Consider the following 12,514-nt stretch of genomic DNA (forward strand, 5'->3'; position numbering starts at 1 on the left):
GTTAATTCACTCCTGATTTGAGGGCTTTGAAAGATTTGTGCCTTGCAGATAAAATGTATTGCTTAGTGCTCGGATTAAGTTAAGGTGAAAACCGTCTGTGGTGGTGGAGGCACCCTCTGCTTTTCCAGGCCACAGGCAGCCTCCAGCCTCGTCTTCAGTCGGTGGAGTTTGGACTGCCTCTACAACAGCAGCAGTCAAGCTTAACGACCTCCTTGCAGAGCACCTGGAGATCTTACACCTCCGGGGTCGCCAAGTTCCTCCAGAGTAAACGCAGATAGAAACACACAACGGTCAGGGAGAGAGTACTGTACAGTATGTTCATCAAAACCATCTGGAGACAAATAAAACAATGTAAAAATGGAGGATTCTTCTATTCAGCCTTGGACAGAGCTCCATGTAACGCATCAGGTTCTCTGCTCTGTCAGATCAAGAATATTCTACTGGGTCTATTTTAAGAGGAATAGACCTATACTAGGGCAGCAGAAAAACCTGAATCTGTACATTGTAGGTTTAGACTGAAAGCTCCCAATAAGTCACGTTCTAGTAAATTTTGTGTTTTACTGATCTATTACCCAATTTCACCTTCACAGGACTGCAAAAATGTTGAGTGGTAAGCCTGAAACATCCACTGTTAGAATTGTGTCCGTACTGATGGATATGGGTACTGACTCCTTCATAAGTACTGAAACTGTTGTACTCACTATCTTATTTGGCACAGTCACCTCGGGTACAGAGTCTCGGAGTCAGTAGAGTGCCTGAATTGACTCAGAATCACTCATTGGGATGACGGCGGCCGCCTCTGTCTGTTTCTGATCCTGTCTCTGAAAACTCTGGACCCAGAGGAATATTGGGATCTCGGTGGAACCTCCAAAACTGTGGTAGTGGGATTTGCTTCTCTGCACTTAAAGAATCAACTCAATCAGTCAGTCTTAGGAATGTAGAGAAACACTTTAATCCTGCAGTAAACGTAACGCCAGTGGAAGACTTCAGAACGGAGTCTGACAAAAACACCTTGCTGTACAGTCAGTCAGTTACACTTGTCAGTAAGTGGGCGGAAGGGAGGGGGGGTGTCTGGGGGGTTAAAGACGATGATCCTGGTGTCTGACTTTTTCTGAACAGTGTACAGAAGTGTACAGCAGTGCTTCTTCAGGGCCAAGCTGCATCAGGAGAATAGTGGAGAACGATGGTGACAAAGCCACCTTGCAATGTCCGGAACACGGGCACCTGCAAAACAGGAGACCGCAGCATTACTGTTCAGGGTTTTTACAGAAGAATCTCCAAGAGTGAGAACACCGCCCTGAGGACTCGGGTGAGGTGAAGAGCTGAGGTCCTCGAACCAGCTGGCAGATGTGAAAAACGGCTGAAGTGGTGGAACAGTCCTCGGCTTTTCCCAGCCACGCTGACACTTCCAGGCCCTCTCAGGCGCGGGAGAGGAGACGCTGACCCTCTGTGTCCCCCGCGGTCACGATGGAGGTGACGGGCAGCCCCAGCCTTGTCTTCCGCCAGTGCAGTTTGGACTGCCTCTACAACAGCAGCTGGATCTGCCGTAATGGATCTTGACGACCTCCTGAAGAGCTCCTGAGTAAAAACACAGAAGATAAAACAAATAAAAAGACATAGCCACAAAAATAGTACCAAGTCCCCCATTAAAGTACCAAGACACAGAAACTGAACCAAAAAAGGGCAACTCCAGACAGGCAGCTCAGGACATGAGGAGAGAGAGAAAATGAAGAAGATTAGAACAAGCTTTACGTTTAGTGCCCTGTAGACCTGTAGCAGAAATAGAGACACAACCACAATAATAGTAATAAACAGCCTGTAATCAGAGCAGGACAGAACAGTGGTGAACTGTAATCAGAGCAGGACAGAACACAGAACTGGAGAGTTCTCTGAAAGCTGGTGTAAAGAGAGAAGTTTTTACTCCAGATTTAAAGACTGAGAGTGTGTCTGATTCCTGTACATTAACAGGGAGGTTGTTCCAAAGTTGGGGGCTTTATAAAAGAACGCTCTTCCTCCTGCACTGGTTTTTCTAATATGTTGGACCGATAATAGGCCAGCATCTTGTGAGCGGAGTGTACATGGAGGGTTGTAAGGTGTAAAAATTTGGGCAACTATGATAATTTTGACGATTTTCCTTTATAAAATTAATGGTTATTCAGATCATCAATTTCAGTTGAATACATCAAAGTAGATGAACACAGTGATATTTGAGAAGAGAAATGAAGTTTATAGGATTTACAGAAAGTGTGCAATAATTATTTAAACAAAATTAGGCAGGTGCATAAATGTGGGCACCCTTGTTTTATTGATTTGAATACCTTTAGCACAAACTATTAAAACACTAAATTTGTTTTCTAAGCTCATTGACCCTTGACCTACATATACAGGTGAATCCAATTATGAGAAGGAGGTTAAAGTGGCCAGTTGCAAGTTTTTCTCCTCTTCTTCTCTGAAGAGTGGAAACATGGGAGCCTCAAAACAACTCACAAATGACCTGAAAACAAAGATCGTTCAACATCATGGTTTAGGGGAAGGATACAAAAAGCTCTCTCAGATTTCAGCTGTCAGTTTCCACTGTGACATTGTAGTGTTTAGACTGTAGGTTAAGGTTTAGACTGAAAGCCCCCAATAAGTCACTTCCTAGTAAATTCAGGGGGCAATGTATGGAGACTATAAAACCAGTGTTTTACTGTTCTATTACCCAATTTCACCCAATTTAAAATAACTTCATTGACAATGGCTGCTTTAGGGGCTAGAGATCGTATATTTAACAGCCCAAATTTAACAGTAGAACTGCTTGTACTTGGAAAGATGGAAGAATTTATATAAATTCTAATAAGATTTTTAAAGCAGATTTTCCGACGTTACAATTACAAACCATGACAGTCTCAATACTGCAGGATTTGAGTGAAATGCTCAGAGTATCACTGATCTATTACGTTTTAATAGAAGCAGAAATGTGACAGAATAAATGGGTGGAAACATGTAAATCACTTACCTGCCAATTATGCAGTTCATTAACCTGACAGTGTGACTGGGAGGGGTCAGTCAGTCCTGGTCTGGCACCTTCTTTATGTTCCCGGAGAGAACGATGTACCCCAGGCGGCTCAGGTGAAAAGGCGTACGACCTCAGCAGCTCTATATATGAATTTCAATGACTCTACGCTGAGAGAGAGAAAGCATAACCTTTCAAAGAGGAGAGTATGTGGAGCAGCATGCTACACTTACAAACATGACAGATAGAAGCTAGAGTCAAAATGTGAAAGGGAGTCTTTGTAGGGACAGACAAGAACAGTCCATCATACATAGTCTACTATCCAGACACAGGGAAAGCCCTTAAACACAGGCTTGTGAAATTTCATACAAAGTGTGTTAAAGAACAGCAAACCCAGACTGACCAGTCAATGAAAGCTGATGATCCCAAGATGAGATGGGTGCACCCCCCCATTCCAACAGCCAGCAGTGTTGATCAGACTCCAGAAGAGGTTCAAGAGTCCAAAACTGATGCTCAAGATGATGCTCAAACAGAGGGAGACAGACATGGTACACACGTTTCAAAGAGAGATGGGAAAGCACTTCAGGACTGGGTGTCAGATACTGACCAAATTCATTTTTAATACAAGCAGAGAAATTACAGAATAAATGGTTATTAAAATAGAAAAACTATGTAAAATTACTTACCTGCCAACTATTCAGTTCACTAAAATCAGGAACTCGCTGCATCGGGAGGAGAACAGTAAAGAATGATTGTGTCAAAGGCATCACGCTGCCACAGTGCCAAGGGAAGCAACCTGGTGAAGTTGGCATCTGGAAAACAGGAGACAGTGGTGTTACTCTTGGGGCTCAATACTTTAAGTGGTTTTCAGTAGAATATCCATCAATGAGAACACTGCCCTGAGGGGTTGTCCTTGAGGGATGAAGCAGGTGAAGGCTGCTGAGTAGAGGGACAGGCCTGATACTAAGAAGCAGGAACTGAACCAAAAAAGGGCAACTCCAGACAGGCAGCTCAGGACATGAGGGGAGAGAGAAAAAGACAAAGATTATTTAAACAAAATTAGGCAGGTGCATAAATGTGGGCACCCTTGTTGTTTTATTGATTTGAATACCTTTAGCACTAATTATTAAAACACTAAATTTGTTTTGTAAGCTCATTGACCCTTGACCTACATATACAGGTGAATCCAATTATGAGAAGGAGGTTAAAGTGGCCAGTTGCAAGTTTTTCTCCTCTTCTTCTCTGAAGAGTGGAAACATGGCAGCCTCAAAACAACTCACAAATGACCTGAAAACAAAGATCGTTCAACATCATGGTTCAGGGGAAGGATACAAAAAGCTCTCTCAGATTTCAGCTGTCAGTTTCCACTGTGAGGAACACTGTGAGGAAATGGAAGACCACAGGCACAGTTCTAGTCACGGCCCGAAGTGGCAGGCCAAGAAAAGGCGAAGGATGGTGAGAACAGTCATAGTCAACCCACAGAAAGGCACCAAAGACCTACATCATCATCTTGCTGCAGATGGAGTCACTGTGCATTGTTCAACTATTCAGCGCAACGACCCAAAACACTGCTCAAAATCTACTAAGGCACTCATGCAGAGGAACAAGGACATTCTGGAACGGCCATCTCAGTCCCCAGACCTGAATATTACAGAAAATCTGGGGTGTGATTTAAAGCTGGAGAACTGGAGATGTTTTGTAAAGAAGAACGTCCAAAATACCTTCAACCAGAATCCAGACGCTCATTGGAAGCAATAGGAAGCGTTTGGAGGCTGTTATTTCTGCAAAAGGAGGATCTACTAAATATTGCAATCTCGCAGAACAGTCTGATTTCCCACAATTAAAACAAGCACATTCTCTCCTACCTTCAATCTCGCCCGCTCCAGAGTCCCCTGCCTCAGTCCAGCAGTACATTAACTGAGCTTGTAACAATGTCTCCTTTTTATTTACTTCACGTGTATAGTCTGAATTCTTAGGGTATTGTAAACTCTGCTCCCTTGTCTTATAACCTTCAAAATCTGATTTGAACAGTCCTGAAAATTAACATTTTTTTTTCCAAAACCTTGATTTAAAATCTTTACATTTCCTAACAAATACATTCCCTTTACAAAATTCTCTAGACTGAACAGTACTGAGAATTAAATATCGTAAAATCATATCTTAGAAACTTAATTTGAATAAATCTGAAATTCTGAAAAAGTCTCCGCTTTAAACAACCCTGAGAATCAAAATATTCCAAGACAAAATCTTAGAATCTTCCAATTTAAAACACATCTGGATCCCAATAAATTCCCCAGTTCAGACGATCTTAAGGCAATGCTTTGGACATCTTCGTCCTTTGAGTCCGGATCGCTGCAAAAAGTCAATGGTCTAAAACAAATGTGAAAATGAAAATATCAAAGGGGTCCAGATTAAAGTAACCTGAAGGTCTAAGAATACGGCGTCTCGTCTCTTCCTGTTTATTCTAAATATGTAAGGCAAACAGTCTAATTCATTTATTTACAGTCACCTCGGGTACAGAGTCTCGGAGTCAGTAGAGCGCCTGAATTGACTCAGAATCACTCATTGGGATGACGGCGGCCGCCTCTGTCTGTTTCTGATCCTGTCTCTGAAAACTCTGGACCAAGAGGAATACTGGGATCTTGGTGGAACCTCCAAAACTGTGGTAGTGGGATTTGCGTCTCTGCACTTAAAGAATCAACTCGATCAGTCAATCTTAGGAATGTAGAGAAACACTTTAATCCTGCAGTAAACGTAACACCAGTGGAAGACTTCAGAACTGAGTCTGACCAAAAAAAACAAAAACTTGGACCCTCCACCTACTGCTGCTTTAATACATCTGTATATACACATCAATATATTTACTGAATGGTGGTAAAATAAGGTAGATAACTCTCCTCATCTGTATGTTTAAAACACATTATAATTCAGATTAAAATAGTGCATTCATTACACTGGAGAGGCAAGGCTGGCAGAATTGGTTTAAAACATGAATCTAATGTGTGATCGATGTCAAACAGACTCAACAACACAGGCACACGTTTTGGTTTTCTTAAAAATGACTGAAGACTCAAACATGATTCCAAAAGACAAACAGACGATCCAGCCTTCCCCTACAACAGCAATATTCGGGGTGACTCCTCAAGAGCTTTATCTGGGTAAATCTTGATCAAAAGGTGCTGGCTAAGACTGCTTAGATTACTTAAAGGAAAAGAGAAAAACCCTCCTACCTAAAATTGGGTGAAGTGGTAAATTTAATACTACTTGGTTTGAGTTTCAAGTTCATCATAAATACAGAAACACTCACATTGGTGGGGGTCATAAAATCAGTTCACACAGGACCCCCTGGAAGCTAATAAACAAACCTACGCCCTTGATTTAGCTTCACAGAGATCTAGTGAACTAAGGTGGTTCACTTCAGACAGGTCTGGACATGTACTGGCTTAAGCAGGTTGGAGGTTTGGAGTCTGACTGTTTGACCTCGTTATCTGTATAAAAGACACCGGTCCACAGCCTCAAACAGGTGCCATTAATACAGGTAACGAGTGGAGGACAGAAGAGCTCCTTAAAGAAGTCTGCAGGTCTGTGAGAGCCAGAAATCTTGCTTGTTTGTGGGTGACCAAATACTTCTTTTCCACCAAAATTTACAAATAAATTCTTTAAAAATCCTACACTGTGTTTCCTGGCTTTATTTCTCATTTTGTCTCTCATAGTTGAAGTGTATCTATAATAAATTACAGACCTCTTAGTTTTCTAGGTGGGAGAACTTCACAATCAGCACAATCAGTGGCTGAAGAAATACTTTTTTGCCCCACTGTATATTTAACAGCCCAAATTCAATGCGGAACTGCTTGTACTCAGAAATATAAATTAAGATTTTCTGACATTTCAATTACAAACCATCCGAGAGTCTCAATACTGCAGGATTTGTCTGAAACGCTATGAGTGACACTGATCTATTACTTTTTAATACAAGCAGAAAAGTGACAGAATAAATGGGTGGAATCAAGTAAATCATGTAAATCACTTACCTGCCAACTATGCAGTTCACTAACCTGACAGTGTGACTGGGAAGGGTCAGTCAGTCCTGGCCTGGCACCTGCTTGATGTTACCGGAGAGAACGATGGACCCCAGACGGCTCAGGTGAAGCTCATCTCTGTGTTAGAGGACCGGACGCAGCCGAAAGATCTCCCAGTTCTCTACGAAATCAGCACAGACAGACCTGAGAATAGTCTCCACTATTAGAACAGTGAAGAACGATGGTGCCAAAGTCACCTGGTGATGTCCAGGACACGGTCACCTGGAAAACAGAAGACCGCAGCATTACTCTTTAGGGTCTATACTTTTTTACAGAAGAATCTCCGACAGTGAGAACACGGACCTGAGGAGTTGCCGCACCGATAGTGCTGCAGTTAAAACGGTCGTGTTGGAGGAGTCACAGGCAGCTTCCAGCCTCGTCTTCCGTGGGTGGAGTTTGGACTGCCTCTACAACAGCAGCTGGATCAGTCGGTCAGGCTTGACGACCTCCCTGCAGAGCATCTGGAGAGCTTGTTCCTCCGCGGCCGCCAAAAGCAGTACAGATTGACCTGGCTGGACCTATAGATTCAGTAAGGGGGGGGTGAAGTTCAGAAAGGTTCCAGGTCTATATCGTAGTGCTACTAAATGACTTCATTCAAAGAGAGATGTGTATACGCTCAACAGGCAGGAGAAACTAAGCTAATAATGACCACTCAGAGCTTCTAGCAAGACACCAGCTTTAACCTGCCTCTGACCGTTTCCACAGCTTAAACTATGGGGTTTTAGCGCCCCCACAAGGACGAAGAGAGGAACAGCAACAGCCTCTGAGCAGTAGTTCAATAAACACCAGGACGTTGACCAAGAACACAAATTTAGCACAAATCCACAGAATTACACCATCCATACTAACCTAAAACAGCTCAGAACAGTGAAACATGTGAAGAAATAATCCATGAAGATTCAGTAATACATAGATAAACACTGAAGCTATGTTGCTAAGGAGAAAGCTAGCACAGCAACAGAACTAAGCCATTCCCAAACTAAATGAACAGCAGCTTACTTTGTGTCACAGACTCTAAAGTCACACAGCTTGAGCAGTTTCTAAAGGGCTCGTTTGTGCTGCACACTGCTGCTTCTTGGGAGAGGAGACGACGAGCCTCCGTGAGACAGAGGACTGTACAGCAGCACAGGGAGCAGAGAGCTCCAGGATCACAGCAGCTGTCTCAGAGGAAGGAGACAGAGCTGAGAGTAAAGACTAGAAAGGAGGGCCGGTCGCTCGACGCTCTGTGTCGAATCACGAGTCGAGCTTCTAAAGAAGAACCGAATCCAAACACGCGCTCAAACATACCGGAGATCACGTGATCGCCGGAAGTGACGCCTCGTTACGCAATCACGTTTCAAGGCGCTTGACCAGAATAGCGAACGAAATCCTGTCAAAATAAAAGTCCCTCCTAAACCCGAATAAAAATATTTTTAGACTCTTGAAATTGAAAATGATCAACTAGTTTAAGAAAACAGTGTTTACAACCATTTAACAGCTTATTAAAAGTAACTCAAATTAATAACTGTAAATAATAACAGATATAAAGGATCATTTTTTCTATACTTAATCTTAATCAGGACACATACACCTTAAATAAAAGTGGCATTATGAAGGAAAATATACAGCTTTAGACACTAGCACCATGTTTATCCCGTAACGATAAAGTAAAGCAAAGCAAAGAAAAAAAAAAAAAAGAAAAAAAAAAAAAAAGAAAAACTAAAATGGGTATGATGCCACAAGGTTTGCTCACCTGGATTTGGGGATTTTCTGCCTTTCTTCTCTGCAGATCCTCTCCGTAAGGTTGGATGGGGACATCAGTGGACAGCCTTTTTTAGGTCTCTCCAGAAATTTCTGATAGGGTGTAAGGCAGGGCTCTGGTTGGCCACTCAGTAGTATTCACAGAGTCGTCTCTAAGCCATTCCTGCGTTGTCTTGAGTCATTGTCTTGTTGGAAGGTGAATCTTTGCCCTGTCTGAGGTCCTGTGTGCTCTGGATCAGGTTTCCATTAAGAATATATCTGAACTCCATTCAGCTTTCCCTCAACCCGGACCCAGTCTCCCTGTCCCAGACCCTGAAATATACCCCCACAGCATGAAGCTTCACTGAAAGAATGGTGTTGGGCAGGTAACTAGCAGGACTTAGTTTTCACAAGGAAACTCCAGCACCTCTGCAGAGTCAGTACGCCTTCTCCTTTTGGCTGCTGGACTTCCTGAGGGGGGACAGGAGGCACTCCTACTGGTAGAGGGAACTGACTGGCTCACAGGGTCAGACTTGGCACAGGAGGGCGCATCATCTTCCCCTTTGTAGGCAACCTCTGTGTCTGAGCCTTTACTTGTTGAGGCCACATCAGCTGGTGGTGCTGGCAGTGGAGCACTTGTGATCCTCCTGAAGGTTTGCCTCCCAGGATGACATGCACTGCCCCAAACCAGCACCATGTGACTGTGTGGCATAAATATCATATTCCTATAATCTGCCACGACATCCTCACTACAACATTAAACGCTGTTTCAGATACAGGTTTGAGATACAAGTGAGAAACTGAAACTGTGTTAGTCTGAAAAGCATCAATGAGACACGATCACTTACAGATGAATATTTCTAGCTGAAGTAATGATGTACTATATAAAGACTAAACAGATTTTAAGAATCACACAAAAGATTCCGTTATTCCAATAAAATCTGACCAACTCCCACACAGTCCTCTCTGAGAGAAAGATGAAGATTAGAACAAGCTTTACGTTTAGTGACCTGTAGACCTGTAGCAGAAATAGTTAGAGACACAACCACAATAATAGTAATGAACAGCCTGTAATCAGAGCAGGACAGAACAGTGGTGAACTGTAATCAGAGCAGGACAGAACACACAACTGGAGAGTTCTCTGAAAGCTGGTGTAAAGAGAGAAGTTTTTACTCCAGATTTAAAGACTGAGAGTGTGTCTGATTCCTGTAGATTAACAGGGAGATTGTTCCAAAGTTGGGGGCTTTATAAAAGAACGCTCTTCCTCCTGCACTGGTTTTTCTAATATGTGGGACTGATAATAGGCCAGCATCTTGTGAGCAAAGTGTACGTGGAGGGTTGTAAGGTGTAAAAAGTTCCTCCAGATAATGTGGGGTCAGATCATTGAGAGATTAATATGTTAGAAGTATTTTATAATCTGTACTGAATTTAACAGGTAACCAGTGTAGGGATGAAAGAACTGGACTAATATGATCAGATTTCCGTGGCAGCAGCATTCTGAACAAGCTGGAGCTTATGAAGAGATTTACCTGAACTTTCAGCCAAGAAAAAGCTCTCAGAGAATTCAGATGTCAGTCTGTTCAGATGTTTTGGTCCATACCTTCAATACCTTCAACCAGAATCCAGACTCTCATTGGAAGCTATAGGAAGCGTTTAGAGGCTGTTATTTCTGAAAAAGGAGAATCTAATAAATATTGATGTAATTCATCTGTTGGGGTGTCCAAATTCATGCACCTGCCTAATTTCATTTAAATAATTATTGCACTTTCTATAAATCCTATTTACTTTATTTCACTTCTCAAATATCAGTGTTCGTCTGCTTCATGATCTATTTAACTAAAATTACTGATCTGAACAGCCAATGATTAATAAAGCAAAATCATTCAGAACAGAATTCATTTCCCAGTAGATTCTTACATTTAGAATGGGTTCCTCACTGGGTTTCAAAATCCTCTTTACAGACTGTCTACATTTTCTCCCACCTTATCCTATTCAGCATAGTCTGGTTCTGGTTCTGCCAGCCACCACTACCCCTACAGCTACTAGTCAGTCCTGGCCTGGCACCTTCTTGATGTTCCTGGAGAGAACAATAGACCCCAGACGGCTCAGGTGAAGCTCATCTCGGTGTTAGAGAACCGAATGCAGCCGAAAGCTCTTAGTTGTCCATTAAGTCAGCACAGACGCACCTGTCCCGCAGCCCGCAGTGGAGCGAGAAGAGCTGAGAAAATGGCTCGCTCATTAATCGTTATGTGGTCACGTGGTAGAAGACTATGATCCTGGTGTCTGGCTTTTTCAAAACAGTGTTTTGAAGAACCTGATGCTCGAGCAAAAGCAGTACTTGAACTAGTACATACTGACCTAGCTGTTCCTATAGATCCAGGGTGCAAAAGGGGTTGTAGAGACACTCTGGCGTTTACTGAGGATAACTCGGGTGTAGTCTGTGAACTTCCTGAAAATGAAGGGTGAAAGTGTAGAAGCTACAGAGTGATGCTGGACTGACTTTTCTCCATATGGAACAATAAATGTATTTGTTCAGATAATGGCACAGAGTTCACAGCAAGGGATTTTCAGTCATTGTCTGAATATTTTGATTCTCAGGGTTGATCAAACCAGAGACTTTTTCAGGGATCCAAATTTATTAAAATTTGAAGTTTCGAAGACAACCGTGAGACTGAAATGATCTCAAGGCAATGCTTTGGACATCTTTGTCCTTTGAGTCTGGATCGCTGCAAAAAGTCAATGGTCTAAAACCAATCTGAAAATTGAAATATCAAAAGGGATCCGGATTAAAGTAACCAGAAGGTCTAAGAATACGGCGTTTCGTCTCCTCCTGTTTATTCTAAATTCGTAAGGCAAACAGTCTATTTCATTTACTTACAGTCACCTCGGGTACAGAGTCTCGGAGTCAGTAGAGTGGTGGAGTTGATCAGAAAGAAAGGCATAAGGCTTGAGACCTCAGCACCTTGATCACAACATCTAAAAAATTGGAGAAGCCTATTTGATATGGAAAGGTGAATGCTAGTAGAGATCAAATTACCTAAAGAATTCTGGACATCTGTTGTAATAACCACTGCAGTCAGTCGCAACAAGGACTCAAATATTTAATATAAATATTAAAATGATAAACTCCTAAACAACAACAATGTTAAAACCAATATTCTGACATTACAATTACAAACTATGTGGGGGACAGGTTATGAAGTAGGAGTGTGAGTAGGTGCTGAACAGAGAGATAATGAAGAGCTATAGCTAATGTAGGAGCAGGTTATGAAGTAGGAGTGTGAGTAGGTGCTGAACAGAGAGATAATGCAGAGCTATAGCTAATGTAGGAGCAGGTTATGAAGTATGTTTGTGAGTAGGTGCTGGACATATGATCAGCATTAATGTTAAAGTGCTGATTAAGTATGTGTATCTGAGCAAACATCAGGGCACAGCAGGAGGAACAGGGCACCACAGCACATGCAAAAGAGATAAAGAGAGAAACGAAAGGAAGAAAGAAAGGGTTAGGAGACTTGTGTAAAAAAGCTCTGCTGAGTAGAGGGACAGGCCTGATTCTGGAACATGGATCAATGGACACCTCCATGGCAGGGCATCTCAGTACGAGAGAGAGAGGGGGGGGGTGGGGGGTGTTAGGATGGTTGTGTTGGAACTCTGCTGAGTAGCGGGACAGGCCCGATACCAAAACACAGGAACTGACCCAAAAAAAGGGCAACGCCAGACA

The 12,514-nt window shown here is 42.5% G+C and overlaps 1 long non-coding RNA gene across 2 annotated transcripts; it reads right to left on the reverse strand.

The window, feature by feature from the left end:
* Nucleotides 1–966: 966 nt before the first annotated feature.
* LOC140557539 (uncharacterized) lies at nt 967–7,474 on the reverse strand. 2 transcript variants are annotated; one of them, XR_011979829.1, is made up of 6 exons: nt 7,378–7,474; nt 3,894–7,296; nt 3,682–3,807; nt 3,399–3,519; nt 2,999–3,165; nt 967–1,578 (listed from the first exon to the last, which is right to left on the reverse strand). It is a non-coding gene; the product is annotated as an uncharacterized lncRNA (long non-coding RNA). The 2 variants fall into 2 exon arrangements; XR_011979828.1 differs by having other exon boundaries at nt 3,682–7,296.
* Between the last annotated feature and the right edge of the window lie 5,040 nt (nt 7,475–12,514).

The sequence above is a fragment of the Salminus brasiliensis genome, chromosome 6, assembly GCF_030463535.1.
Source record: "Salminus brasiliensis chromosome 6, fSalBra1.hap2, whole genome shotgun sequence".
In the NCBI taxonomy this organism is placed as follows: Eukaryota; Metazoa; Chordata; class Actinopteri; order Characiformes; family Bryconidae; genus Salminus; species Salminus brasiliensis.